At 33.7% G+C, this 18,622-nt stretch overlaps 1 protein-coding gene across 1 annotated transcript in view; it reads left to right on the top strand.

Annotated features, from left to right (window-relative positions):
- Positions 1-18,622, top strand: part of LOC136386408 (protocadherin-11 X-linked-like) — a 109,368-nt gene that overhangs the window by 55,475 nt on the left and 35,271 nt on the right. The window lies entirely within an intron of this gene.

Genomic DNA, 18,622 nt, shown 5'->3' with positions numbered 1-18,622 from the left:
AAAACATGATAAAAGTATGACCTCCTCTTTCCCCATAATAACAGGTAATATGTGTTTTGTCTTTATTTTACTTAATGATCAAATTAGTATCACTTTCTGTCTTGCAAAGTACCTAACTTAAATATTACACTTTCCTTTTTAGAGATAAAAATATCATTAATGACTACAGACTCATATATCATAAGGCATATTAACTTGTCAGTTGTAATTAGTTCTATTTACTATTGGCATAGCAAAGCAAAAATACCATAATGACATCATGTTTTTGTTGTTGTTGTGACTTAGGACTGAAAAATAAATCAAAATTATATATTTTCACAGTTATCTGTTTATTTAGTTATTATTTTTATTATATATTGGTTTTAGGTGTACATCTTAGTTCTTAGACAATAGACAATCATATACTTTTCAAAGTGTTCCTCTCGATATTACCAGTACCCTACTGGCACCTTACATAGTTATGTAATATTGTTGACTATATTTCTTATGTTGTACTTTATATCCCATAACTATTCTGTTAACTACCAGTTTGTGCTTTTAGTGCCTTTATCTTTTTTACCTAGTGCGCCAATCTTTCACACCTCTGACAACCATCAAAATGTTCTCTGTATCTATGAGTTTGTTTCTACTTTGTTTGTTTATATTCTTCTTTGGATTCCACATATAAGTGAAATCATATGGCATTTGTCTTTCTCTGACTGACTTACAAAATTATATCTTTATAATTAGTTAATTTTTAATAGTCTCAGTATATTCAAATAGTATATTTGAATTCTTAATCATGGCATTATTAAGTAAAATATTTTATACCTTTCACCCTCTTTTGCTTTGATATGCCCCTTTTTAGTACATATTAATAAGAAACAATTGTTTCTTTACATTATTTTGGGGGCTTTTGAGAGTATGTGGCCAGAGATAATAATATCAATAGCTACATCTTTATGGATTTGAATTTTTACCATAATAGTTGCAGAATTATACAGACAAATGTTGCCCTGGGGGGTAGGGTGGAAGTAACAGTTGATTGACTTTTAATTATATGAATGAGAGAAGAAATACGATAATTGGACATCATTTGTAAAAACGACTCGATGTACACAGAAATCACTGACAAATATAAATATCTTGTAAGTGGGGCAAGAAATAGAAAGGAATCAACATTAACCTATACTGTATTTATAATAAATGTTATTTTAATCTATTTATCAAGTCCTGTATTAAGCAATTTACACGTACATTATGTCTAATTTTCTAAACTGTCCTTCAGAAAGATAGAAATTGAAAACTCACTATGGAGCTTGAGAAAATGGGGATAAAGGGCTCTGATAGAGATAGTTAACCTTCTCAGCATCAAAAATCATGAAGTACCAAAACAAAGAATCAAGTATAGGTCTGTCTGACCCTAATATATACGCTGTACTCAGAAGTTGACATGACTGAATGAAATTTATCCAGTAGTTGTTCTAGGCAGTTAAGATTTTGACCATTCAGAAAGTACAGCTTTCTGACTAATCTGCTATAGATAGGATAGTCAGTGAGTGACCTAAAACATAGGAAAGTAACTGTCAGACTAAGCCTTCTGCACTATTTTAATAATCACTAAATTAATGTTGTGTTTGGAAACAAAACTGCTGAAATAGCCAAAAAAAAAAAACTTCTCAGACTATTTTAGAAAACTATAAAATTTGGCTGGAGATGATTTGGTCTCAAGTATTGTTCAGCTCATGTAGACATTGTATAAATATGCATATTCCTTAAAAGATGTCTCATTCGGTCTTTTCCCTCAGAGTAACATCACAGCGACAGGCAATCCATTTTGTCATTGCTATCTAATGCCATATCAACGTTCCTCGATGATGTACTGCTTTTTGACGAAAATGATGATATTTATTAGTTTGGATGAGACCTCTTTTGCTTACTACTCTGCCCACAGGCTCTTTTGAATTACTTTCTAGATATACACGAAATTATAGTTGGTCTATCTCTAAAATTTTATATTATTAAATTGGTCCACCAATGTTTTATCCACTCATCTCCTCATTATTTTTCCTTCATAATGTGCTAGATAGCTGTGAGCTACATTTTCTTTCTATAAATAGTAAGAGTAATGTTGGACATTTCTCACATCTCAGGAAAAAAAGAACATATTGAATAAAGATTGAAATTTGACATTAACTTGTGCTATTGTATTCTTAACTATGTGAGCACCAAAGTGCAATCTGAGACACAGTGGCAGGGACCTTCCCCAAATTCCTTCATCTCTTTGCTCGCTCTGCCCATGAAGTTCACATGATCTCCCTAAAGGAAGGGACATGCACTCTAAAGCATAGCTGCCTTTTCCTTTAAAGACTTTCAGGGAAAGAGATTCTGCAGCATCAATCAACCTTTCTGGTACTGAAAAGCTCCCATCATAAAGATCTTTCTTTTGTATATTAACAATTACTTCTCTTACATCCTGAATCTAACAGTTGCACTCTTTTATTTTCATTGTCAAACATGTCCTTGACCTCACAATTCATCATACATTTGTTATTAATGTTTATTTTTAACATTTTATTCAAATGAATTAAGCCCTGTTTCTTTATCATTTTTCTGTGACTCTATTTTTTAATTAAAGTGACCTACTTACACACACCAAACCAGATATTTTTTCAGTATGCTTCATTTATTTATTTATTTTATTGTGTGTGACAGAACAGAAAGAGAAGACAGAGAGAGGGACAGACAGGGACAAATAAGCAGGAAGGGAGAGAGATGAGAAGCTTCAATGACTCATTGTGGCACCTTAGTTGTTCATTGATTGCTTTCTCATATGTGCCTTGAGCGGGGTCTACAGCAGAGCACATGACCTTTTGCTCAAGCCAGTGACCTTGTATTCAAGCCAGCAACCTTAGGCTTCAAGCCAGTGACTTTTGGGCTCAAGTCAGTGACCATGGGCTATGTCTATGATCTCATGTTTAAGCCAGTGACCCTGCGCTCAAGCTGGTGAGCCTGTGTTCAAGCGGAGATCTCGGGGTTTTAAACCTAGGTCCTCTGGATCCCAGTCTGACACTCTATCCACTGTGCCATTGCCTGGTCAATCCCTTTGCTCATTTTAAAATCAGATTTATTTTGTTATTAAGTTATACAAGTTAATTATATTTGTTGGGGTCCAACCATAGCAAGTATATACCGGGGTCCCAAATGGGAAAAGGGAAAAGGTATGGGATTGAAATAAATGATATACAGGGACTTAAAGATATATATAGATAGATGAGTTTGGCAGGACACCACGGCCAACAGTCTCTACTGTTCCTTAGCCATAACCTCCCCCACCCCGCTCCCAAAAGCACATCCACTTTTATTCATAGAAAAAAATGTGGTCCATTAGCAATTCAATTAAGTTTCCAAGGCAACTCAAAGACAACCCCCACCATACCATCCAAATCTACTTTACACTAGTAAGAAACTAGCTTCCAGCCTCCTCCGGAGAACATGGGTGAGACAAATAAGAATCGGGTGTAGCTCTTTGTTAACTAGGCAAATGAGGTGGGGTTTGGACCTAGCACCTCTGTCCAGATTTCAAAAATACCCTGTTTATTTATTCGGTTCCCAACATATATTTTAGTTATTAACCCCTAATAAGATAGATGGGTTGCAAATATTTTCTTCCATTCTATAGGCTGCCTTTTCACTTTGTTCCTTGTTTCCTTTTCTGTCTAAGAGAATTTTAGTTTGACATAGTTCCACTTTTTAAAATTGAATTTATTGGGTTGGCATTGTTTAATAAATAATATAGGTTTCAGGTATACAATTTCACAATATGTCATTTGTATATTGTATTGTGTGTTCACCACTCCAAGTCAAGTCTCCTTCCAGCACCATTTATTCTCCCTTTACAGTCTTCTACCTCTTCTTATCCTCTTTCCCTCTGATAATCACCATACTGTTATCTTTCTCCATGGGTCTTGAAGGGAAGATAGAAGGCAACTGAGTAAACAGTTAGTAAAGGAGACAACAATGGTTTGGTGTTTTAGAACTTCTGGAATATAGCTTCAAGTGCAAAGAGACATTGAGGCAAAATTTTGTTTTCATTTACTACATAATATATGGAGTTACATTTTAAATATTATGACATCTCAGTACCCAGTTTCTGCCATTATCTCTGTTGATTGTAAGTAATTCATTCTCTGGAAAGAGCTTTTGCCTTATTCTCTCTATAAGTTGGTCTGGAGATATGAATAAGGGTGTATAATATGAAGAAAACACATCAGAACATAAATCAGTTTGAGTTAATAAGGGAAGACACTGATTACCTACCTGGTCTGTGTAAACCTATCTGATGTCCAACTTTTGCTCTGTACATTTTATCCAAAATCTGAACTATTTGCCTATTCATTTTTTAAAAGAAGCTACTGTAAATGCATAGTATGATAAAACAATAACATTTATATTACTTATTTTCTTATGTATGCATTGCTATCTTCTGACATGTTATATGGGTATCCACTTCCACCTATCACTTATTTCATCCTTATTTTCATATCCTTACAAAAGATTTTTGTTTAGTTTTCAAGGTCAATTTTACCCTGTCTTCTCTAGAACTAAATATAGATTAAATTTAACTTCTGACATTCATATTTGTCCATATCAGAGACACTTGTTTTCATCTAATGCCATTTTGTTTCTTGCCATTCTCTTGAGGTCTGATAACTGACGAAAGTTAGCTTAACAGTAAGATAGGAAGCAAAAATATTATCTTCTATTACAAGTATGGTAATGATTAAAGTCCAGCACAGGGCTTGTGCTCATTTGAGTGACAAGGACTTAAGTTTTCTGCTTTAAGAAACCTCATGATTCTGATAATTGATCTCCAACTAGCCCCCAAAAGTGAATCTGGGCCCTGGCCGGTTTGCTCAGTGGTAGAGCGTCGGCCTGGCGTGCAGGAGTCCCGGGTTCGATTCTGGCCAGGGTACACAGGAGAGGCGCCCATCTGCTTCTCCACCCCTCCCCCTCTCCTTCCTCTCTGTCTCTCTCTTCCCCTCCCGCAGCCGAGGCTCCATTGGAGCAAAAGATGGCCCGGGCGCTGGGGATGGCTCCTTGGCCTCTGCCCCAGGCACTAGAGTGGCTCTGGTCGTGACAGAGCGACGCCCCGGAGGGGCAGAGCATCGCCCCCTGGTGGGCGTGCCGGGTGGATCCCGGTCGGGCGCATGCAGGAGTCTGTCTGACTGCCTCTTAGTTTCCAGCTTCAGAAAGAAAAAAAAAAATTGAATCTGACGATGAGAAATGGCATTGTAACCTTTTTTTTTTTAGTTAAGGATAAACATTGCCAGAAGAGAGTCTTTAAATAGAAACTATATAGAATCCTAAAAAACATTACACTTCTTTAACCCACAAAAATGACCTTAAAGTTACTTTTTTATGGTATTATGATTAATATTATCATATCCCTTTTATTCTTTTTGAATTTTTAATTTTTATCCATTTCAATAACTGCTTTTCTTCCTGAATTATGTCTTCTTTTCTACTTGACAAGAAGCTGACTTTTTTCTTTTATAGAAACAGGCACGATGTCAAGAGAAAGATAAAAATAATTAAAGTTATTTACAAAAATGGTCCTGCATAAAATTATCCAAAATAAGATTTTTTTAAAACGTGGATTCTTATCTTACCAGGTTTTGGTCAATCAGATTCACAACTGCTTATTAAAAAGTTAATACATTGTCTATCAAACTTGTTTTAAAACATCCTTACCATTACCTTTCTTGAAGTCAGTCTGTTAAGTTTTAATTAATAACCATTTAAAAGAGAAATATTACAATGATAACGTAATTTTAGCTAGAACATAAAACTTATTCATTACATCATTTCCAAATTTCTTGTTCTATTTTTTTAATGAGAAGACAAAGCACAGAGTGTTATAAATTGACTTAAGAATTAATTAGAATACAAGGTTAAGAAACAGAACTCGGTACTTGGACAGCAGATTCCCTGCTGCTACCTGTAGCCAGATATTTTTCAGGTATCAGGATACAACAGGTAATCTACACTTTGAAGAGTGTACCTGTCCTTGAAGTAAAAGTTATTCTTTATTCATCACAAGAGGCTTATATCCTTGTAGACTGACCTCAGCATTACTTTACTTTCTTCTTTTACCGCCTGCAACATTTGATATACGGTCCCACTTCTATGATTGTGAACACCTTTTGGAGTACTGTAGGTGGTAAAAGCTGAGTGAGGAAAATAAGTAATCTGTATTTCTTGCATAAAGCTGAGACATTATCTGATTTTCTTTTTTTTACGAGCTCTGCTCTACTTAATAACTCATGTTTACATGAGGGAGTCATTGTTTTGGTCTACCTTTCTTTTTTTTATTTCAGGAAAATATATCCTCATACTTTAAAACAAAACCTTATTTTCTGAAAATTGGGGTTTTTATGCTATGGAATTAGAGAGAGAAAGACATTTTATTGAAAAATCCTGAAGTCATCTGGTAACAGCTGAGTCGATACTAAGCAGAGTAAGAGAAAAAACACATGCATGTTTAGATTTGAAGTAAAACCAGATGTGTTTTATTATACCAGTAAGTATTTAACATTTTAGTTTTCTGTTGTGGCTAATTTGACATGCATAATTTCTAACTATTCACAATATTGTTATAAAAAATCTTCATATATTTAACTAAACAAGCAGTTCAGTAATATATTTGATGAGTATAAAGTTTAGAAAGAAATTTCATATAGTGTCTGATTAGACAGGATACAAGATTGAATTAATTTTGTTGTAAATCTTAGAAACACCTGTGGTGGAACACATGCATAAACGAAGATATTATAAAATTTAATGTAAGATATAAAAATGATATCAATGTTTCTACTTAAAAGTATTAAAAATATACAATTTCCCGTGAACGATAGTTCAATTCACTGTACACATTTTAAAAAAATTTTAATTATACATGGTGTTATTCCAATATTTTTAGAAATCTTATAACCTGTTTTAAAATGCTGGATAGGCCTACCCTGTTGTGGCACAATGGATAAAGTGTCAACGTGGAGCACTGAGGTCACCAGTTCAAAACTCTAGGCTTGCCTAGTCAAGGCACATATGAGAGTTGATGTTTCCTGTTTCTTCTCTGTTCTCTCTCTCTCTCTCTTTCTCCTCTCTAAAAATGAATTAATTAAAAAAATGTCTTAAAATGCTTGACTATTGACAAACTCATTTGTACTATCTAATACGTGCTGGGAAATTATCCATAATATTAATTTACTTTAAAAAATGCATCAACTTAAGAGAATACACTTTCTTTTTTTTTATATATAATTTTATTTTTTTAATGGGGTGACATCAATAAATCAGGATACATATATTCAAAGATAACAAGTCCAGGTTATCTTGTCGTTCAATTATACTGCATACCCACCACCCAAAGTCAGATTGTCCTCTGTCACCTTCTATCTTGTTTTCTTTGTGCCCCTCCCCACCCCCTATCCCTCTCCCATTCCCCCCTCCCCCCCGTAACCACCACACTCTTATAAATGTCTCTTAGTTTCACTATTATGTCCCACCTACGTATGGAATAATACAGTTGAGAATACACTTTCAAGAAGATAAATATATAAAATTTTATTCAAGAATGCTGCTCAGGAGAAGTTATAATATAATTGACTATTTCCTTGGAAGGACACTTATTCATTCCTTTAAGACCTAAATAAATTATTTAACTAAGTAGCTGAATTGTACTTCATGTATAAAACTATATTCCTTCCTTTCAGTCAGTAATGTCAAGTAGATAGTTGTGTGTCACCTAAGCATGTTTTGGTCAATGATGGACCACATACATGATGGTGGTACTATGAGGATATAATGGAGCTGAAAGATTCCTATCATATAGTGCCATTGTAGCCATCATAAAGCCATAATTTAACACATTATTTATGTGTTTTGGTTATACTGATATAGACAAACCTACTGCACTGCCTGTATACAAGCACCTACTAATATGCACAATCTAAAATATTTGATAATGATAATAATCTATTAATACATTGGCAGTATATATGCATAACAAAATATTAGTAATTATAATATTAATGTAATTTCAATGTTATTTTCGAGTGTACACTTTCTACTTATTTAAAAGAGCTTTTTTAAAAGTATACCATGTAACACTGGCAGCAACCTCATATATCTTATGTTTACCACATCTCTTGATTGTGTTTATGTATTTCTTGTGCTTGAGTTAATCTCATGCTGTTTTGTGCACTAACATGCTCTGTAGACTTGTAGCCTAAGAGCAACTGACTATACTGTATAGTTTAGGTGTGTAGTAGGCTATCCCATCTTTGTTTGTGTAAGCACACTGTGTGATACTTGCACAAAGAAGAAATCACCTAATGACATATTTCTTAGAATTTATCCCCATTGTTAAGTAGTGCATGTCTGTATTTAAAAAAAAAATTATTTATTATGAATAAATGTAAGAATGTGTGAGTAAATGAAATGGACAATGATCTGACAGATTGACAGGTAGTTCTTTTAGTGTGGAAGGCATTTTCCATTCCAGGTGAATAGTTGAAAGTGATAAGTGACTGTAAAAATTATCTATAAATGCTTTTTATTCTTAGACACGATTAAAAGAAGAATAGGAGTAGTAACTCTGGGACTAATGGTAAAATAAAATCATTGGTTGGTTGAAATTTCTTATTATTTTTCAAAGAACAAGAAAGCATATAATGCTTCTAAAATGAAAGAGAAATTTTATTTTAAGACAATTGATTTGTACACATTCACACACAAATATACTCACACACAATGCACATGTGTGTGCTTCTTTGACAAGAAGCTTTAGTGAAATTCTAGTTCAGCTCATTTCTATGTAACCCTGAAAAGACTATATCTATGTTTTATTAAGAATTTGAATTATTATGTCAAAACTTTGAGAAAAGAAGTAGTAATGATTGTTTAAAATTTTGAGAGTCAAAGAAAGAACATTCACTGATCTTTATCCTTAAACCCACTTCCTACAAAGTTATATAAAAGTTCAGTGATAAAAGAGTAACAACATAAAGACTTAGAAAAATATGCCATTTTATGTCTTAGTATTTGTTACATTATTAGTGAAAATCAATACAAGGTTGATCACAGAGGGACTCATGGAATGATATAATAATCAGAACCACATACCTTGAAAAAAAACAAAACTATGTTAGCCTGACCAGGCGGTGGTGCAGTGGATAGAACGTTGGACTGGGATGCAAAGGACCCAGGTTCGAAACCCCAAGGTCACCAGCTTGAGTGCAGGCTCATCTAGTTTGAGCAAGGCTCACCAGCTTGAGCCCAAGGTCACTAGCTTCAGCAAGGGGTCATTCAGTCTGTTGTAGCCTCCGGTCAAGGCAAATATGAGAAAACAACTATGTTAGACTTAGATTGAAGGCTGGATTAAAGAATAGAACTTTTTCATATACCATTTTTTTCCTTAAGCATTATACTGCACACTGTGGAAAGCTGTTCTTATATGTTTATAAGATGAATGATTAAAAAAAAAAAGAAATCAGAAGAACAGTTGAATTGATGTTTACAGAATAGGCAGTGATTAGTGTACAATTTGTGTTTATATAACAAGCAATATACCATTGCTTGTTTTTGAATGAGTTATTCATACTAAACACATTAATCAAGGTTTCTAATGTTAATTTAGATTTATTCCATGGTTGCAAATGTTCTAATAGCAGAACATGGTTGTGATACCTTTCAGAGAAATATTAGTTATAGCCCACTGATTCAAAATGTATTATTCAGTGCCATATTTTCCATATTTTTTTAATTTCTTTGTTACTTATTTGTGTGCATGGACCTTCATAATGTATTATAGCCATTATACTGTTGTGTAAAGAAAAAGTACATAAGCAATAGTCAGTCTAAGGTCTTTCCCATAGTAAAATTAGAATGGGAATGAATGTGAAGAGCACTAATGAATTTAAAATAATGAATAATTAGATATATGTAGCCGCAAACAAATCATACATCTATTCTCTGGGTTTCATTGGTTGAAGAAAATAGAATTAGCTGACTCAAAGTTGGAGATCAGAAATTTTAGGTTCTATGGCATCCTAAAAAATATTTTTTTTCAAATGGTAAAACTAAATGTATATATATTCTGTGTTCAATTATGTGTGTTAATGAAAAAGGGAGACTAGAAATAAATATAACTTGAGCCAGTAATGAAGTCCATCATTAATGGCCATTGATAGTAATTCTTTAGTAGATTTTTTAAAATAATAATTGCAAATCACCTTATATAAAGATTATTAGAGAATATACAACTAAAGGACTTCCTCTATAAGATACCATTCTTTATAGAGCACTGACCTTTTTGTGTGTTAGAGTTTTATAAATAAAAAATGTTTAATAAACTAAACAAATGATTTAAAATATTGTAACCTAATGTTTCACTATAAAAAATAAACAAAGAAAGGAAACTTTTGAACCTGAAAATTAGCTTTTAATTTAGTTGGTATTCAAAGAGAAAAAAAATGTGATTTTTTAAAAGATTAGTATTTTTTTTCTTTGAACCCCAAATTCAAGGTACACAACAGACTGCATGACTAGCCTTCATCTATGGGGAAAGTCAAAATTGTTCTAACAAGACTTAAAATCACTTAAATGTTAACCATTTTACAAACTAAGCTTGACTACTCATTTCACCAGTAATGTATACAGATGCAAAATTTCTTGGGAAGGGTAGAGGAGAGCATCCACCTCTATCAAAACAGGACCCATATTCTTACATTGTTGTTGCACCAACATTAAAATATATAAATCCTTTCCACAATAGTATATACAATCTATAACTATTAGGAAGTAGAAATTCAAAAGAGAGGTGCAAACAATATTACTAGCATGTTAAGCACTTTCAAATACTTTGTCATGCATGTTTTTTTAAAAAAAAATCCTGTGGTCTCATAGTACATAAATTACAGTAAGGCTTCATAATGGTTTGTGTTTAAAAAATAAGATTTTCAGAACTTTAAAAAGGCATACAAGAAATGCCTCAGCTACAGATATTCCAAAGATAGAATGTAATATCACTCAACAGATAGGTATCTGAATCAACTGTTTTTAGCCCAAGTTAATTTTTTCCTCTTTCTTGACAACTGATTACCATAGAAACAATTGTATTTGGCATAAAATGATCTAATAAAGTCATCAGGTTAGTCACAGAATTTCAAGTCAAGCATTTTAAATTATCATTTCATGAACAGAAACTAATATAGATGGTGCCAATTTCAGTCGATCTTAAAGTGTATTGGTAGCAAACGTAGATGCAGTATGTACTTTTTAAAATTTTTTTCAAGTTAATACATGATTTCTAAGACTATTCCTCTTATGTTGAGAGAAACATGTCTGTGGCACTGCCACATGTGAGAAAACCACTAGAAATAGAAAGCTTTCCTTGAGCCTAGAATATATATATATATATATTTTTTTTTTATGAGTAGGAGTAAAGCTCCAATTTAAAAGTATGTGTGCACGAACAAAGAGTCTTACTTAATTCAACTCCTCTGCAGTGTCTTTTAAGGATTTAGGCCAAAATATAATGTCTTAAATTAAAACCAACTTTGTAAATAAAATTTTATCTCCAGTGTTCCAAGAACAGTAAGAAAGACATCTAGGCCCTGGCCGGTTGACTCAGTGGTAGAGTGTCGGCCTGGCGTGCAGGAGTCCCGGGTTGGATTCCCGGCCGGGGCACACAGGAGAAGCGCCCATCTGCTTCGCCACCTCTCCCCTTCTCCTTCCTCTCTGTCTCTCTCTTCCCCTCCTGCAGCCAGGGCTCCATTGGAGCAAGGTTTGCCCGGGCACTGCGAATGGCTCCATGGCCTCTGCTTCAGACGCTAGAATGGCTCTGGTTGCAACAGAGTGGCGCCACAGATGGGCAGAGCATTGCCCCCCTGGTGGGCGTGCAGGATGAATCCCGGTCAGATGCATGCGGGAGTCTGTCTGACTGCCTCCCCATTTCCAACTTCAGAAAAATACAAAAAAAAAAGAAGAAGAAAGACATCTTTATGTACTATAAAAATTGCAAAGGTACTTCTATTACCAGAATGTCAGTGTCCCAACTTTTTTGAATTAAGATGTCAAAATCATTACCCCATAAATGAATATAATTTCTTGTAATATGTCTTTCACAAAAATGTGCTATTTACAGAAGATCTGAACTCTGTGTGTATATCTTAGTGAAGTTGTTGGATTTATAAATATGTTTCTACATATTATTTACTTAAACTATCTTATTTGATATTATCATATTATATATTATTCTTTGAAAATTTGCTCAACCACACTTTATGAATAGTTGAAATTGGAAGGTTTTTATGAATGTGTTAAATAAGCAGGTAAATATTTATACTAAGACTTAAAATTCTAAATTTGACAATATTTGATATACCTGAAAACTTGACTTGAAAAATATTAATATTAAACAACTGGCCCATTTATTTAATCATCCTTAGCTGTGAGCTTTTTTGAGTTTAGTGAAAACCTTACATTTTCAAAAAAAAGAAAAGTCAATTATCTTTTTCAGAGAGAAAATCATGAAAGATCATAACGTAATAGTGTGCCTGAAGAACTGGAAATGAAAAGATCTTTGAGTTCATTAATTTCACTAATGTGGATAATATAATATTTATTTTTCATTGATATTCTAAGGACAAATGAGATTTTCTGTCAAGCTGAAGTAATGTATCAATTATGATACTACAGAGGCACCTTAGTAATCAGTCTTCATTATACAGGGACAAAGTAGACACTTGGGAAAATAAAACCTAATGTATGGAATTCATAAAATAAAGCTATACCAGTGGTAATATATTTTAAATATGTTTTAATTGTGGGAAAACCTATGACACCTTGAGAGTAACTGGTCTGGTTTTTTTTGTTGTTGTTGCTGTTGTTTTTTGTTTGTTTTTATAATTCAAGTTTCTATTACTTAGTTGATGTCTATACAGATTGGCTATTGATAAATATAGTGTTTATTCTTCCAAAGTGGTCGATAAAAGGGGAGTGAGAACATTTAATAAGAAAATATTTTTAGATAAAGATGATTGAATTAACCTGAATTTCAACTAAACATTTATTCTCCTTAATGAGAATAAATATCTTTACTACTCAAGTACAAAGAGTTGCTCTAAATTTCCTTCCTTGTTTTAAAGACAAAATTTGTTACTAAATACAACATATTAAAAAGGACTCAATGAGTTGAAGAGTAATGTATTGAACAAGAAAATTTTTGCTTTCTTCATTTAAAAATGTTAAACATTAAGAATTGATTAGAAAATAAAAACCAGGGTGTCTGGAATCCTTGAGAAGGATATAATAGTAAAGATATAATAAAAATAAAAGTTCTTAGAGAAGGAAAAGTTAAAAAGGTAAATATAGTAAAATATAGAAATAACACTTGTCATTTTATCAAATAAATTTATGTGTATAATAAAATTTCTTTAATAAATACTTATTGAATGCTCTATACCAGGCCATGTTTTAAGTAAGTGTGTTCTATCAGAATACAGAACAGAAAGGCTTTGCCCTCTATATACTTAATATTTTAGAGGTTAACAAGAGACAATAAACAATCAACTTAAGAAATAAGTACATTTTATAATATTGTTTCAAGGTGACAAGTGCTATAGAAAAACATAGTGCAGAGGGAATTTGAAAATTGATTTTTAGAGACAGGTCAGACAATAATTTTAAATAAACTTGTCTAGGGAAGTATCTTGAAAAGGTTATAGCTTTGTGGGACCTGAAGCAAATGACCATATTTACTAACTACATTACACAAATATAAATTTTTTTATGTAACCTGAAGCTTAATTTTTAGCATGAATACTTTTTATAATATATAGCAAGCAAAAGAAAGAATTATACTTACAAATCTCTAAGAAGATTTTTTTAATTGTAATTATTAGCTTCTGGCTCTAGAACTTTCATAACCATTTTTCAAATAAAGATATTAATATAATATTCCAAGTCTGTCCTGAACTTCTTTCTTAGAAGCTCCTTAAGATGTGTAGGATAATAGTCTCCATAATATAATAATAAAGATTATACCAGCTTCTTAGAAGTGCTGCTGTTTTGTATCTTATAGAGATTCTAATATTAAAAAATACCTTTTTTATAGTATTGATGACAGACAATGGAAGGAAGAAAGGAAGGAAAAAGAGACAGAGAAAGGAAAATTTAAAATTAACAGCATTCTGACAATTTTATTTCCCTTTTTGATAAAATGGTAGGTTCTTGGGGTCAGCCTAAAGCAGTTGTTTAAAAGCATCTTCACTATGGCCCAATAAATAATTAGAATAAAAACTGGAAATTTAAGTAGGTACAACTTCATTATTGAATTTCCCTTTATGGGCATGATTCTATATATTTCACATTTCCCCATAAACTGGTTGGGTAAGATAACAAAATGCTTTGAAAAAGTGTATTATTTTAAGATGTTAGCTCTTTTCTTAGATGCATAAGTTATCTTTGGAGAAAAATATAACTATATTCTCCTCTAAAATAAGTTCTATGAAAAACATTATTGTTTGTTTAACAAAATGTACAACAAAATACTTTGTTCTTGATTTATTTTCCTTAAATAGTGGGACTAGAAAAACTGTTGAAACTATGTTAGATTTAGTGAGCTAAAGCAGGTAAACTGATAATTCAGTTCAGCAGAAAGGGATTTTGTATTGTCTCTTTTTCTTTTTTTTTTTATTTAGTCTTACTCTCTTTGTTCTTCTATGAACTGTTACCATTGGAAACACTGTATCATTTGACCCTATCATATGATTTTATTTTAGTAAAGAGGATAAAGATTGGACCTGGAACGCTGAGGTCGCTAGTTCAAAATCTTGGGTTTGCCAGGTAAAGGCTCATATGGGAGTTGATGCTTCCTGCTCCTCCCCCTTCTCTCTCTTTCTCTTTCTCTCTCCTCTCTAAACTGAAAAAAATAAAATCTTTTTTAAAAAAGTTGGATACATTCAGTTAAAATAAATTTTTTAATCATCTTAGGTAAAGGCTTAAATTAGTCAAAGTTGACATACAGTGTCTTATTGTCCTCCCTTGGAGCACTAACATGATTCACTGCTGTGGGGTGAAACAATTTTCTTCTTCAGGGTGGACATAATTATTGCACCTTTTAAAAAGCCCAGCAGAAAAGAACTAACTTCTATGTAGTCCTATTAAAAAGCACTATTACCGCTAGAAATTCTACATAAAACCTCTTTTAGGAAGTGTTCACTTTTACTATGAATTACGGTACCATCATGGTGATTTAGCAAGAACATTGAAAATTACTTCTTGATTATTAGTTTCTAACTGTCAACATGTTTATTTAGAAGAGAAAATGTGGATTTCTCCTTCCTACACAATCCAAGTTTAAATTCTGCATTACCATAACATACTTATAAACAAAGAGCTCAAGTCCTTCCTGTAGTTTTATTTCTTTTTATTATTTTATTTACCCTTCTGACATCTTGTCATCAGTGCTCAAAAGGCCACTTGCTGATTTTGACAATGATAATATGATGATCATTCAAAAAATATATATATTTTTGTATTTTCCTGAAGTTACAAGAGGAAACGCAGTCAGACAGAGTCTCAAATGCACCAGACCGGGATCCACCTGGCATGCCCACCAGGGGGCAATGCTCTGTCTCTCTGGGGCATCGCTCCTTTGCAATCTGAGCCATTCTAGCACCTGAGGCAGAGGCCATGGAGTCATCCTCAGTATCCTGGCCAACTTTGCTCCAATAGAGACTTGGCTGCGGGAGGGGAAGAGGGAGATAGAGAGAAAGGAGAGAGGAAAGAGTGGAGAAACAGATGAGCGCTTTTCTTGTGTGCCCTAGCTAGGAATAAAACCTGGGACTTCCACACACCAGGCCGATGCTCTACTGCTGAACCAACTGGCCAGGACCCAAAATTAATTTTTTAATATTTCTGTCTTCTGGAATGTGGATCAAATCTAATACTGCAATGCCAAATTTTGTTTTCAGCCTTCTTCCTTGTAGCTGTCAGAATGCTATGGGAAGTAGTCCCCTTAAAAGATGACAGAGCCAACACCAAATTATAAGTTCTATTTGAAATGTTTGTTCATAACATCATAGAAAAAAAATTAAACGTTTTTTCAGTGGGCTGTCTGACTCAATATTAAAGAATAATATAAACAAGCATTGCCATGCTTATTAAAAATTATATTAAATGAAGCAACAACCAAACATAGGCCAAGAATCAGAATGTCTTTAGAAATGTTCACTAACTCATATCTTATTGTGTAGAAAAACAATGTAATTGTCATTTATTAAAATCAGGTTTAAAGTGTAGCACTCAGTATTTTAAAATATATACCAGGTACATCTGGCCACAATAAAACTAGTTATTATAAAACAATTAAAGACTCATATAATCTCACAAAGTAAGAGGATCTAGAGGTCTAAAATCCTGCCCTCAGTACTTTATGAGGAATACAAAGCTGCAATTGCCAAATCTCACAGTAATGTTTAATTCAGAATAATTATATATATTGACTTTGTTTTTCTAATTTAAATATTAATTTGATATCTTACATTGCCTTATTTTAGAGTAGTTATATCTTATAAAGGCTTTCATATAAATTATTTTATTTCATCTTGAACATGAAATGGGTTTTCATTTTATTTTACTTGCTGCTTAGACAGTATCGTATTTGGGGTCAATGCAGGGAAATACTATTTAATCTGATATTAAGTGTCTCTATCCAGTGCTTATATTGACCTTCAATCCAGTTTTTTAATGTGTGCAAATGAGTTCTAAAATGATGGATGAAATTAAAAGCTATATAAATTGATGGACATCTTCAAATCTGTGATATGTAGATTCAGATTCTTTAAGTTCTTATATAAAATATTCCTTAAGAAAAAATGTATTTCTCACATTATGAGTAGAGCATTTTTTTCCCTGTGGTTAATCTATTCTGAACCTATCTTTAATGATTCATTTAATCTTTCTTTGACATTCTTTTTATGAAGGCAAAAGTGAACAAAGAACATCTATCCTTTAGATTAAATAAAGCAAAGTCATCTCACTGAAATATCAATGAAAAGAGACTCAAGCATACTACTAAGTATGCCACACATGCAATAATAGAAGAGTCTATTTTAAAGGTGGAATATACCTTACAGGTCATTGTTCCTGATTCTTCTTAACATTTTCCACCAAAGTGCCCCCATCAGCAAAGTAGAATGAACTAAACTGGCCATTCCAATGATTTGAGAGTAACTTAAAGTATATTTCTTTTAAGTACTATGTTTTAATTGTTAAAAAACAAGGACATTTGCTTTTTACTTCTCAGTGTTTTGTACACATTAAAAAAATAAGAACATTTTTTTCATGTTAAATAATTTAGTTATGCCACTGTCCTTGCATTAGAATCAGCAAAAGTCTTCCCATTGTCTATATATCAAAACACTCAAGTTTAGTCTGGCATTCAAGGCCCTTAAGTATTTGGCTTTAGCCTAGTTAAAAACTTGTAAATTGGGCCCTGGCCGTTGGCTCAGCCGTGGAGCGTCGGCCTGGCGTGCGGGGGACCCGGGTTCGATTCCTGGCCAGGGCACATAGGAGAAGCGCCCATTTGCTTCTCCACCCCCTCCCTCCCTCCTCTCTGTCTCTCTCTTCCCCTCCCGCAGCGAGGCTCCATTGGAGCAAAGATGGCCCGGGCGCTGGGGATAGGTGCTGGGGATGGCTCCTTGGCCTCTGCCCCAGGCACTGGAGTGGCTCTGGTCGTGGCAGAGCGACGCCCCGGAGGGGCAGAGCATCGCCCCCTGGTGGGCAGAGCGTCGCCCCTGGTGGGCGTGCCGGGTGGATCCCAGTTGGGCGCATGCAGGAGTCTGTCTGACTGTCTCTCCCCGTTTCCAGCTTCAGAAAAAAAAAAAAAAAAACTTGTAAATTGTTAAAATCAGAAGAGACTGTATTAATTATGCAGTTTAAACATGTATATCTATCACTGCTTCAATAATCATCGATTTCAGATCAACTGCTATTACTTTCTTTCTTTTTTTTATTTTTATTTTTTATTTTTAAGTGAGGGGCAGGAGGGAAGGAGGGAGAGACAGACTCCTGCATGCACGCAGACCAGGATCTACCCTGCAAACCCTACAGGGTGATGCTCTGCCCATCTGCGGCTGCTGTTCTGTTGCTTGGACCTGAGCTATTTCAGTGCCTCAGGCAGGGCCAAGGAGCCAATTTCAGTGCCTGGGTCCAAATTGCTAGAACCATTTGAATCATGGCTGTGGAAGGGGAAGAGAGAGAGAGAGAGAGAGAGAGAGAGAGAGAGAAGTGGGAGGGGGTGGAAAGCAGATGATCTCTTCAACTGTGTGCCCTGACCTGAATCAAATCCAGAACTTCCACACACTGGCTTATGTTCTACTGCTGAGCCAACCGGCCAGGGCCATAAACTGGTATTACTTTATCTTAAAGCGCTTCTTTGCTCTTAATGTTTCAATTAATATACTTTATTATTATTTCAATTTCACATTACTTATGTGTTTTTATTTATTTTTTTAAAAATTTTATTTATTTATTTATTTTTTACAGAGACAGAGAATGAGTCAGAGAGAGAGAT

This window comes from Saccopteryx leptura, chromosome X (assembly GCF_036850995.1).
Source record: "Saccopteryx leptura isolate mSacLep1 chromosome X, mSacLep1_pri_phased_curated, whole genome shotgun sequence".
NCBI classification, from domain to species: Eukaryota; Metazoa; Chordata; class Mammalia; order Chiroptera; family Emballonuridae; genus Saccopteryx; species Saccopteryx leptura.
The sequence above is the reverse complement of the archived record's forward strand: the minus strand, read 5'-3'. Positions and strand labels throughout refer to the sequence as shown.